Genomic DNA, 10,690 nt, shown 5'->3' with positions numbered 1-10,690 from the left:
GTGACTTGCAGCCATGAAATTAAAAGACGCCTGCTCCTTGGGAGGAAAGCGATGGCGAACCTAAACAGCATGATAAAAAGTAGAGACATCACCCTGCCAACAAAAGTCCGCATGGTCAAAGCAATGGTATTCCCAGTAGTCATGTATGGCTGCGAGAGTTGGACTATAAGGAAGGCCGAGCTCTCAAATACTTTGGCCACCAAATGAGAAGGGAGCACTCACTGGAGAAGACCCTGATGCCGGGAAAGTTTGAAGGTCAAAGAAGACGGGGACGGCAAAGAATGAGATGGTTGGACAGTGTCATAGATGCAACAAACATGAAGTTGAGCAAACCTCAGAGGACAGCGGAAGACAGGAGGGCCTGGTGGGATCTGGTCCATTGGGTCGCGAAGAGTTGGGACCTGACCCACCGCCACCACTCCGGCAGGAACCCGAGACCCCTCGCCACGAGGAACCAGCACTTCCTCCAACAGCAGACCCCTCGCCGGGCCCGGTCCACTCGACTCCAAGGCCCCCCGAGACCGAACCAATCGCCAGCCCGGAACCTCGCCGCTCGACTCGCCCCAGGAAGCCACCAGCGCACCTGAAGGACTTCGTCTGTGGGTGCATTGCGAACCAAGGGGGGAGGGGTGTAATGTATTCAGCCTGACATGCCCGGACTTGCCCGGGCTGGCCAGGCACAATTCCTATGTTAGCTTCAGTCGAAAGACAAAGGATCTGGAGGATCCTAGCCGGCCCTATCAAAAGGGCTAGCTTCCCAGCCGGGAGACCAATGGTCACCCGGTTACTGTAAATAGCCTATCGGGAGTAGGGGGTGTGTTTAGGTATGCTTGGTGGCGGGTTTTCTGAATATATATAAACCGGCCTGCGAGCCGGTCAGTTGTCTTTGTCCTGAACCAAATAAAGGTATGCTTAGCTGAAATCACTCTCCGTCTGCATACTTTTCACATTCCTTTTTCTCTTGTCTCTTCTCTGCAATGGCAAAGTAGCCATTTGGGCTTTGTTTCGCGTAGCTGTAGCCTAACATGTCTTTTGCTCTTGAAACCAACCTCAGTCATCCATTCTTTCCTTGTTCAGTGTTACTCTTTCAATACAAACAGGAAGCAACTTTTTAGTTGGGGGAGGCGACAACAGGGAGCAGATTAAACAAATGCAACATCTGCAAAACTCATTGTTGGAGGTGGCAATCTTTTATTTGGGTAATTTACAATAGTAAAGTGGGGTGGGAAAGTGTCAAACTCTTCACAAAGCAAAACTGGGCAAGCTTCACAAAGCTCTTACAGCAATAACATTGTGTCCAAGAATTCCTGAAGCCCAATGCTACGTTATTTTGTTATCAGGAATGTAGGCCGGTCGAATTTCAAAAGAATAATCTGGGGGGGAAGTCCTGATTACACACATGGTCAACTTTGAATCCCAAAGTATTTCCAGATTTCAAATGTTGGCAAATTTAAGGTGTTGGTTCTGTTATTGGAGTCCCCTTTTTAGGGAGAAAGGGAGGACAGCTGGATTTTTTAAAAAATTCACAAATGTCATTGTTTTGTTTTGTGACACCATAAATAAATCCACTATATTAGATGTAGTCTCTGCTTCCTAAGAAATAACATCCACCATTACACATTATATATGCACACTCAGAGAAACACACACATGCACACAAGCAAGCACAGTCCTCTACAAGCAAATTCATGATTGCTCAACTGCCACCAGAGACATTAAGGAGAGAGGAATGCTAGCAGAATGACTGGAATGAAACCACTCACACACATCCCCAAGTACTACCCAAGAGCATCATCGCAGGTTTTAGAGATTCACAGCAAAATGATACCTCCAAGATTAAATTACACTTTAAAAAGGTAACGACTGTTGAGATCTAATGTGATTCTTGTATATGTCTCAATGTTATCAACAATACTGGAGAATTACCTTTAAAAGAATTTTTAGCTCTGGCATACGTAACAAGCATATTTAATGGTTCACAGCGGCTGCTCAGTAAAGAACTAGAAGAGAACAGAGATATAGGTGCTCAAGAAGAATGACTCCATTCAACCTGAAACATAGGTAAAGGTAAAGGTTCTCTTGCTCGAAAGCCAGTCGAGTCCGACTCTAGGGTTGCAGTGCTCATCTCCGTTTCAAAGCCAAAGAGCCAGCGCTGTCCGAAGACGTTTCTGTGGTCATGTGGCCGGCATGACTAAACACCAAGGCGCATGGGACGCTGTTACCTCCCCACCGAAGTGGTACCTATTTATCTACTTGCAATTTCTTGCTTTCGAACTGCTAGGTTGGCAGAAGAAACATAGGAGGCACCCTCAATTCCAATGTGGGACCAACTCTCTCTGGAAGCTAAAATGAATAAACTGAGGCTACTGTACTTTGGCCACATTATGAGAAGGCAGGAGTCACTGGAAAGGACAATAATGCTAGGAAAAGTTGAAGGCAGAAGGAAAAGAAGACCCAACATGAGACGGATTGACTCAGTCAAGGAAGCCATGCCCTTCAGTTTGCAAGACCTCAGCAAGGCTTTATCAATACATATGAGCACAAGGAGGAAAAATTCTACAAATTCAAATGAAAGCTGTGGCAGCTTACTTATGCACTGCACACTGTGCAAGTTTTGAAAATAAAAAACAGATAGAGTAACGGGAAATTACTATTTCATCAGTTCTACTTGGACGACAAGAACTGCAAAGACAAATTCAGAAACATCTCCATTCTGCGTCAAGCCTATGCACACGCAACCTCTATGCACATGGTCCTCTCTCCTGCAAAAACGCAAGGTGCAACGGTGTATTGGCTTCTTGCTCAGATTCATATCAATACATGTTAATCAGAGCACAGGGCCGTCAAGCATGTTCATGCTATCAGCAGCCATACATTTAGGTGTATCATATGGCCCTGAGCATTGAAAACAGCAGTAAGCCAAGCAAACCAACATCACACCAGACAGAAGCAGATTAACATACATTACAGAAAAATATATAGATTAGGCACAATCCAGAGAAAGCGCAACTCACTGAAATTCTGCTACAATTAACGTGATCTGAGCACTTAATGGCATACCTAAGTATCATTTCTTTCAGAGGCTTAACTTCCTCTGAATTCTTTTTAGCAACTACCCACCAGTCAGATAACGCACACAACATATCCTATGAATCCAGACAGTTATTTTGGCTCTCTTTTTTTGTAAGCAGAAGAAATGTACAAAACTGCCAAATCCATCTTTGTTCTTCCCATTTGATGTAGGCAATACAGCAGCAGACCCTTTTCATGATGATTCGTACAAATAAGCCCAAGATAAGCCTAAATCCGCACCATTATTATTAAAACATTAAACAACTCGACTGTTTTGGTTTGTATACTCTGAAGTTGGGATGGCCAACATCTATCGTCTCAAAGGCTATTCAGTTATAGGGGCAAGGAACAGTCAGTTTCGTATTAAAGTTATCTTACAGTAAGAATGGCGCAGCTATGGACCATATACTCCTAGGCATAGCTCAAACACAGCTATAGAGTTATACACAGAATCCCCAGGAGAAATGGATTATTAGGTTACAAATATATATGCCGCTATACTTCCATGCCACTTACAGCCAACATGTTTTTAAAAAGTCAAAAGAATGAATTATAAGATTACCATAAACACTACAATGAAATCAATACTCAAGAGTACCTACATACAGAGAATCTTACAACTTCATGTCAAAGGCTTGGCCGAAAAGCAGATTTAACCTGTTTTTTGAAAAAACCATGATAGAGAGGGAGTACATTAAACATTAATTTAAAAAAATAAATAAACCATACATGAAAGTGTTCGCATTTGAGAACTTTGGGCAGGATTGTCAAAGCTCAGAAAATCACTTCTGAGACCACATTCAGCCTGTGGGTCATCAGTGGGTCACGCCAGCGCAAGACTGCAAAACTAAGCAGTGATATCCTGAGCCGAGTTAGACCCTGCAAAGCCTATAGACTTCAATGGACTTAGAAAGATATAACTCTGCTTAGGACCGCACGGCAAATGATGTACTAGAAAGCCTGCTCCGTTGAACTCGGCAGGACTTACTTCTGAGCAATCATGTTTGCGAACAAGCTTCTAAAGCTTTTCCCCCTCTCAGCGGCTAATTCATTATCTAGCAAATCTCTGCCCAAAGCTTTATTTCTTCCACTCCATATACTGTCAATCATGGACAACATTTCTCTGCAACAGCAGAGAGCTCGGTGGGAAAAACCGCTGTAGCCTTCAACCAGCAGCTGTCTAGCTTACAACCCGTATTCACCGACCACACTTCTAAGGTCTTGAACTCTTCCAATTCCCAGAGAGCATCGCTCAGCCTAAAAGAGAGATGAGAGGCTGTCCTGCCAATCCACAACGCAAGTCCAGTCCTCAAGCCAGCGAACTGTGAATGAGGCCGATGCAACCTCCTTGCTTGCTCCCCCCAACGGTAGGGGGGGTGGGAGAAAGGAAACAGCTTCACCCAGAGAGAAAGGAAACTGAATTGTAAGTTTACCTGCCAAAAAACTGTCAACGGGGTCGCCATGGATGTTTTACAGTCCCTACATCGGGACTTTCATGAAGTTCAACAACAAGCAAATGCCACTTACCTGTAAAAGAGAGAGAGAGAGAGAGGAAACAAAGTCAAAGATGAAAAATTGAAAGCAAAAGTTCACAGAATTCTTATACAGCAGCATGAGGCATATTTTTTTTAAAGCAACAGGGTCTTTAATTCAGCTCCAGTCTCAAGGAGGCACAAAGAGAAGCCGGAGTTTTAAATATATATTGGTAAAGGTCAGTCTGAATAGCATATTCTTGCAAAGGCCATCCTGTGTGCAGTTTTGTTTTCCTGTTTATTTCACAGATGATCATTTAGCTGGATCCCTGCCCTCCCACCCCTGCTTCTTCTTTGACGCAGAGCCACAAATAACAGTGGCTAGCATTCCTTTGAGCCAAACCAGACATTACACTGAACATGCAGCTCCGGCTGAAAAAAGCAGTCATGCACCTAGACCCCCATCACAGGGCCAGCCCAATTTTTTTTTTGGTACCCTACGTGAACAATGACATTGGCACCACCATTCAGTAGAAAGAAGAAAAAGAGAAGAAGAGGAGATTGGATTTATACCCTACCCTTCACTACCAAAAGGAGTCTCAGAGCAGCTTACAATCTCCTTTTCCCTTCCCCTCCCCACAACAGACACCCTGTGAGGTAGGCAGGGCTGAGAGAGCTCTCTCGAGAATTGCCCTTGAGAGAACAGCTCAGAGAGAACTTGTGACTGACCCAAGGTCACACCAGCAGCTGCATGTGGAGGAGTGGGGAATCAAACCCGGTTCTCCCAGATTAGAGTCCATACTCCTAACCACTACACTAAACTGGCTCCTAACCAATGCTCCCTCTAATCTGTGGGGTCTTGTGAGCAAAAATCATACTTTGTAAGCTACTGGCATTAAAGTTGTGAGCAAGCGACTTGGCTACTACATAAATTAGTTTGCTCTCTGGAGCCATCCTTCCTGAGCGGAGAGAAAAATGTGTGAGCTGGAGACCAAAAAACTGTGAGCTAGCTCACACTAACTCAGCTTAGAGGGAACACTGCTCCTAACCACTACACCAAAGAAAGGTGCAATGTTTACAATGAACATTTTAACTTACTGGATCTTCAAAACGAACACCGTAAAGATAAAAACAGATCAGCTGCTCAAAAGCCCTCCATGTTCCATCATGGCAGCTACAGAAGACCAGAATCAACAGACCAGAATCAATGTTCATGTTCAGAGGCAGTAAACCTCTGAATCGTAGAACCAGAAGGCAACGTCAGGGGAAGTCCTCAGCCTCTTTGCCCTGTTGTTGGCCCTCCAGAGGAACCCGTTGGCCACTGTGTGAGACAGGATGCTGGACTAGATGAACCACTGGTCTGATCCAGCAGGGCTCTTCTTATGTTCTTATATACGGAGATTCTAAAAGCTGGTGAATGCCAAGCTTCCCTTCAAGCCAGTAGAAGAGGCTCCTTTCGCCTCTTCAGTGCCCCTCTAAATCTGGGGCCCTAGGCTATCTCCTAGGTTTGCCTAGTGGTCCAGCCAGCTCTCTCCTTTGTAACATCTATTAGATGTCATGTTGGTTCTGATATCACAGTGTTCTGCATTTCCATTCCCGTGCTTCACTTCACTGGCTGCTAATGGGAGGGGGGAGGATAGAGAAATGTGTAATGATGAGATTCCCGGAGAAAGGTAGACGACTAGATATTATGGTGGAGGCTAGCTATGGAGCCCTGACCTGGATTGCCCAGCCTAGCCAGATCTCATCAGATCTCAGAAGCTAAGCAGGATAGGCCCTGGCTAGTATTTGGAAGGGAGTTCGCCAGGGCTCTTTTTGTAGAAAAAGCCCAGCAGGAACTCATTAGCATAATATACCACACCCAACAGCAGGAACCCATTAGCATATTGGGCCACACCCCTGACAGCACAACTTATTAGCACATTAGGCCGCACCCCCATGTTACCAGAAGTGTGGTCATCCAGCCACACCCACCTTTTGCTTCTTGTTCTGTTTACCTTGTTTGTTTTCAAAACCCAGGGCCATTTTTGTAGCAGGAACTCCTTTGCATGTTAGGCCACACACCCCTAATGTAGCCAATCCTAATGAATTTCTGCTGTTGGGTGTGGCCTATTATGCTAATGAGTTCCTGCTGGGTGTGGCCAACTTGGGAGCCAGCCGGAACTCCGTTCCTGTGCGTTCCTGCCCAAAAATAGCCCTGGAGATCACCAAGGAGTATCAGGGACATGACATGGAGGCAGGCAATGGCAAACCACCTCTGAACATCTCTTGCCTTGAAAACCCCACGGGGTCACCATAAATTAGCTGTAGCTTGATGGGGGGGGGGCGGGGAAGGGATATGGAACTTCTATTCTGAGCGTCAATCCCACATTCATCCAGTTTTCCCTTCCTGTTTGCTTTTTGGACAACCATATTCTAAAGGAACACCAGCATGTTTTCTGTACAAGAGGCAGACCACCCCCATATCCTCTAAAGACTCACAGCTTATTCTAAAGAGGCAAAAAGGCCCAAGGAAGTAAAGGAATGGAAATCTATGCAAAAGTGCTCCATCCTATGGGCACATTTATTCTGAAGAAAGCTCCGACGAATTCAGCGTAGCCCTGCTTCCTAGAACAGAGGCTGCAATTGTACGCTCGTTTACATCGGAGTAAGTCCCACTATATTCAGTGGGACTCATTTCAGAGCACAGGAGCTGCATGTGCACTTTCATATGTCCCATTAAATCCATCCTTCCTTTAGCTTCTCTCATATGGCTTCGTGAGCGACGGCAGCTTTAAATGCATGAGAAAGTAGGGCTTAAATCAACAGAGAGATGTGCATTAAAGTAGATTTACATCTTTCCTCACTACATTCTGCAGCTGCTCTTTCTGGCACTGGTTCCGTGGGGAGCGTACAGTTCAGAAAGGTTCTGGCCTGAACATGGGCGTGTTTTCTTTCATATGTACTTTATTTATTATATAATTGGAGGGCTAAAGAAGGGGAAAGGGGAGGGGAAGGGAATCAAAAAGTCATTAATCATCAAAAAGCTTTTACATTTTACATTTGTTGAGGACACACTCCTAATATATAATATAGTACCTAGATCAAGGGTAGGGTATCTTCTCGGCTCAATTACATAAATTTCTCAGAATGTCAGTATGCTTTTTTTACGCATACCAATTTTTAAAGAATTTGATATAACAATTTATAACTCTTTTTCTAGAAAGAAAATTCTACATATCGCTTACTCAATATTCTTTTAAGCCTTTTTGGTAAAATAGATATATTACATTAATGAATAACTAGAAAGGATATTTTACATTAATAATGACTGCGATTATTTCTGGAGGTGCCAAGTTTTTATTTCAGGTAAAATGGACTTATCAGTTATTAGACTTTACCATAATATGAGTAATATGCTTTCCATTGGTCTTTTGTTTACCTGACTTGTGAACTTTGCCATTACAGCATATTCAGCTAATTTATCACACCAGGCTTCTTTCGTTGGGCGATCTTCTGTTTTCCAGATATGCATGGGGATGTTTTGTGCTATGCAAATCAGGGCTGAAGAAAGAACCAAGGGAGCAGATTTACATTCTTCAGGCTCCGTTAGTTCTTCTAGACCTGCTCTGGTTATCAATACTTCCAAGTCAGGTCTTTATCTGCCTTGGCTACACCTGGCTTCTAGCCTTGCAGGTATAGCTGCCTCTTTTCCAGTACCTTTTTCTTCCTGCTAGCCTACCCCCGCTCTTTCCTGCCCCACTTGGCTGGTTACTTCCCAGTCATTCCTTCCCATCTGTTATTTCCCTGTAGCCCTGTTCTAGTTTCCTTCAGATGGACTTAGCTGGGAACTTGACCTTGATAGACCCTCTTATGCTTCATGATGCAGATTCTGTCTCTCCCAGGCCTGCACAACTCATCACCCAATTATCTAGACCGGGGGTCTCCAGTACGGTACCCATGGGCACCATGGTCCTGTCAGCACCTTTCCTGGAAACTGCCAAGTGCCATTAGAAAGTGGGCAGGGCCAGGTGGGGCATTTGCCCATCAGGACTTCTGACTGGCTATGCAGAGTAAAGGGCATTGTGTTAAACAGAGCTTCTGCCTGAAATGTTGAAGAGTTACTGTGAGAATTATACATAACCTGGCTCCTTGACATTTTGTGGTTGGCTCCACCCCCTGTAGCAACCAGTTTGCTGTTGTGCCCGGCACCCAGAGTCAGAATTCCTAAGGTGCCCACAAGCTCAGAAAGGTTAGGGACCCCTACTCTAGGCATAGCTCAAAAGGTGTTATCATGTGACCTGCCAATGGCTAACCCTCCTCCTGCTTTGTGAATTTCCAGGAATGCAGCAGATACAGGAGAGTCCTTGAGTCCTTGGTGGAATGCCACATATAGGCCTTGGTCACACAGGCCAGATAACGCCGGGGGGGAGGCGTGGCTGTTTGCCCCGGAGCAAAATAAAGCGTGGTAGCCTGATCACACGGTCCCCCAAGTCTTCACGCTTAGGCTGTTAGCTGGCAACCACACAGTGATGCTGGAGCGTGGCAAAGAGGCAGCGTGGCAAGCGTTTCACATTTGTGCGCATGCGCAGTTCTGCGGAGCAGCACTGCTTTCAGTTACGTGTTTGTGTGCATGCGCTTACGAAAAACATCCAGTTTGCAACGGGATGTAGATGGGCGCCGGATGCCACAGGATACTATTTATTTTATTTATTTATTTATTCGTACTTATACCCCGCCCTCCCCCGAGGGCTCCCACGATCAGACGCCCGCCCCTGCCCCACGTTTTCTGGATACTAGTGCACTTTCCGAGGTACTTTTTTACTACACATCTTTGGCGGGACACCACGGGTTGGCCACGGTTGCGCTACGCTTCCCAGATGTTGCGGTGTGATTGCACCCCAAAAATCTGCCTGACATTCGTGCCTTTAGCACGGCAAATCCTTCGTGTGACCGGGGCCATAGTGTGACATGCTGGGCAGATGTAGCCTAGGAAGCTGAAAGAAAGCCCTTGAACACCAAGGCTGCAGTCGGACAACAGGCTTGGCGCAGTCTGGCCACACCTCTGTTTTATTCGGTGTTATTTGTTCCAGATGGATTGATCAGACATTCAGAAATGTGCGATGAAAACGCTGTCATCCATAAAAACCAGACTTTTCCTGTTGTCAAATGACTCCGATTAGAAGATGGGTGAGAATGGAGTGCCAACGAATGGAGAACGGGAGACAGATGTTGCTGTCTGAACCTGCATTTTAAATCCTCAGGGCAACAGCCATGACATCGGATCAAACAGCTTGCCTGATCACAGTCCAAGTGCCCCCAGGCATCTCTCACTTTGCCACCAAGAGACAAAACAGATTCTATCGAGCCTGAGTAGAGAGCCTCTACCTTCTAGAGCAAGGGTCTCCAACCTTCTTCAGCCTGGAGGTACTTTTAGAATTCTGTGTGGTTGGTACAGAAAAAGGGCTGCAAGGGGAGGCAGACCCAGCCACAAAATGGCGGCTGCAGCTGACCTTCAGTCACACAGTGAAAATCTTTGGGCTGCCCAAATGATATGTTTAAAAACCTGCACAGCCAATTAAATTTCCAATGGCCAATCTTGCTAGGCAAAAGCTCTGCCTGGCCTTGCCCATTTCCTCAAAGCACTTGGTGGGCTTCAAGAAGCGTGTCAGTGTACATCATGGCACCTACGAGAGCCACATTGGGGACCCCTGTTCTAGAGATAGTTACAGGCAGTGCTGCTTGGCAGCACACTTCTCAGAGAAACCCCTGTAAGGACAGCAGCAAAAACATCAGAAAAGCATTAAAAGATTCCCCCATTAGCCACTGCACCACCAAGAAACGAGACACATTCCCTCTGAAGCCAACCTTTGTTGCATTGATGCAAGCCGCCTTGAGCTCCATTAAGGAAGAAAAGTGTCTGGTATATGTTTTAAATCACAATAAATAATAAATATTGCTGTAATCTCTCATAAACTGCCTTGGAGATTAACTGCACAAAAGACAGGAGTCTGACTCTGATATACATACGTTAAATATGGACTCTATTCTGCGCTTGGCCAGTTTCTGATCACTGTTGCTAATCATGGGGAATTCCACTAGAGGGCTCATAAACTATTCAAGGGATAGCTATCCCACGTTTCAAAGGATATCAAGGCTACTGGATT

Source organism: Gekko japonicus, unplaced genomic scaffold (assembly GCF_001447785.1).
Source record: "Gekko japonicus isolate JY-2015 unplaced genomic scaffold, Gekko_japonicus_V1.1 scaffold146, whole genome shotgun sequence".
Classification (NCBI taxonomy): domain Eukaryota; kingdom Metazoa; phylum Chordata; class Lepidosauria; order Squamata; family Gekkonidae; genus Gekko; species Gekko japonicus.
The sequence above is the reverse complement of the archived record's forward strand: the minus strand, read 5'-3'. Positions refer to the sequence as shown.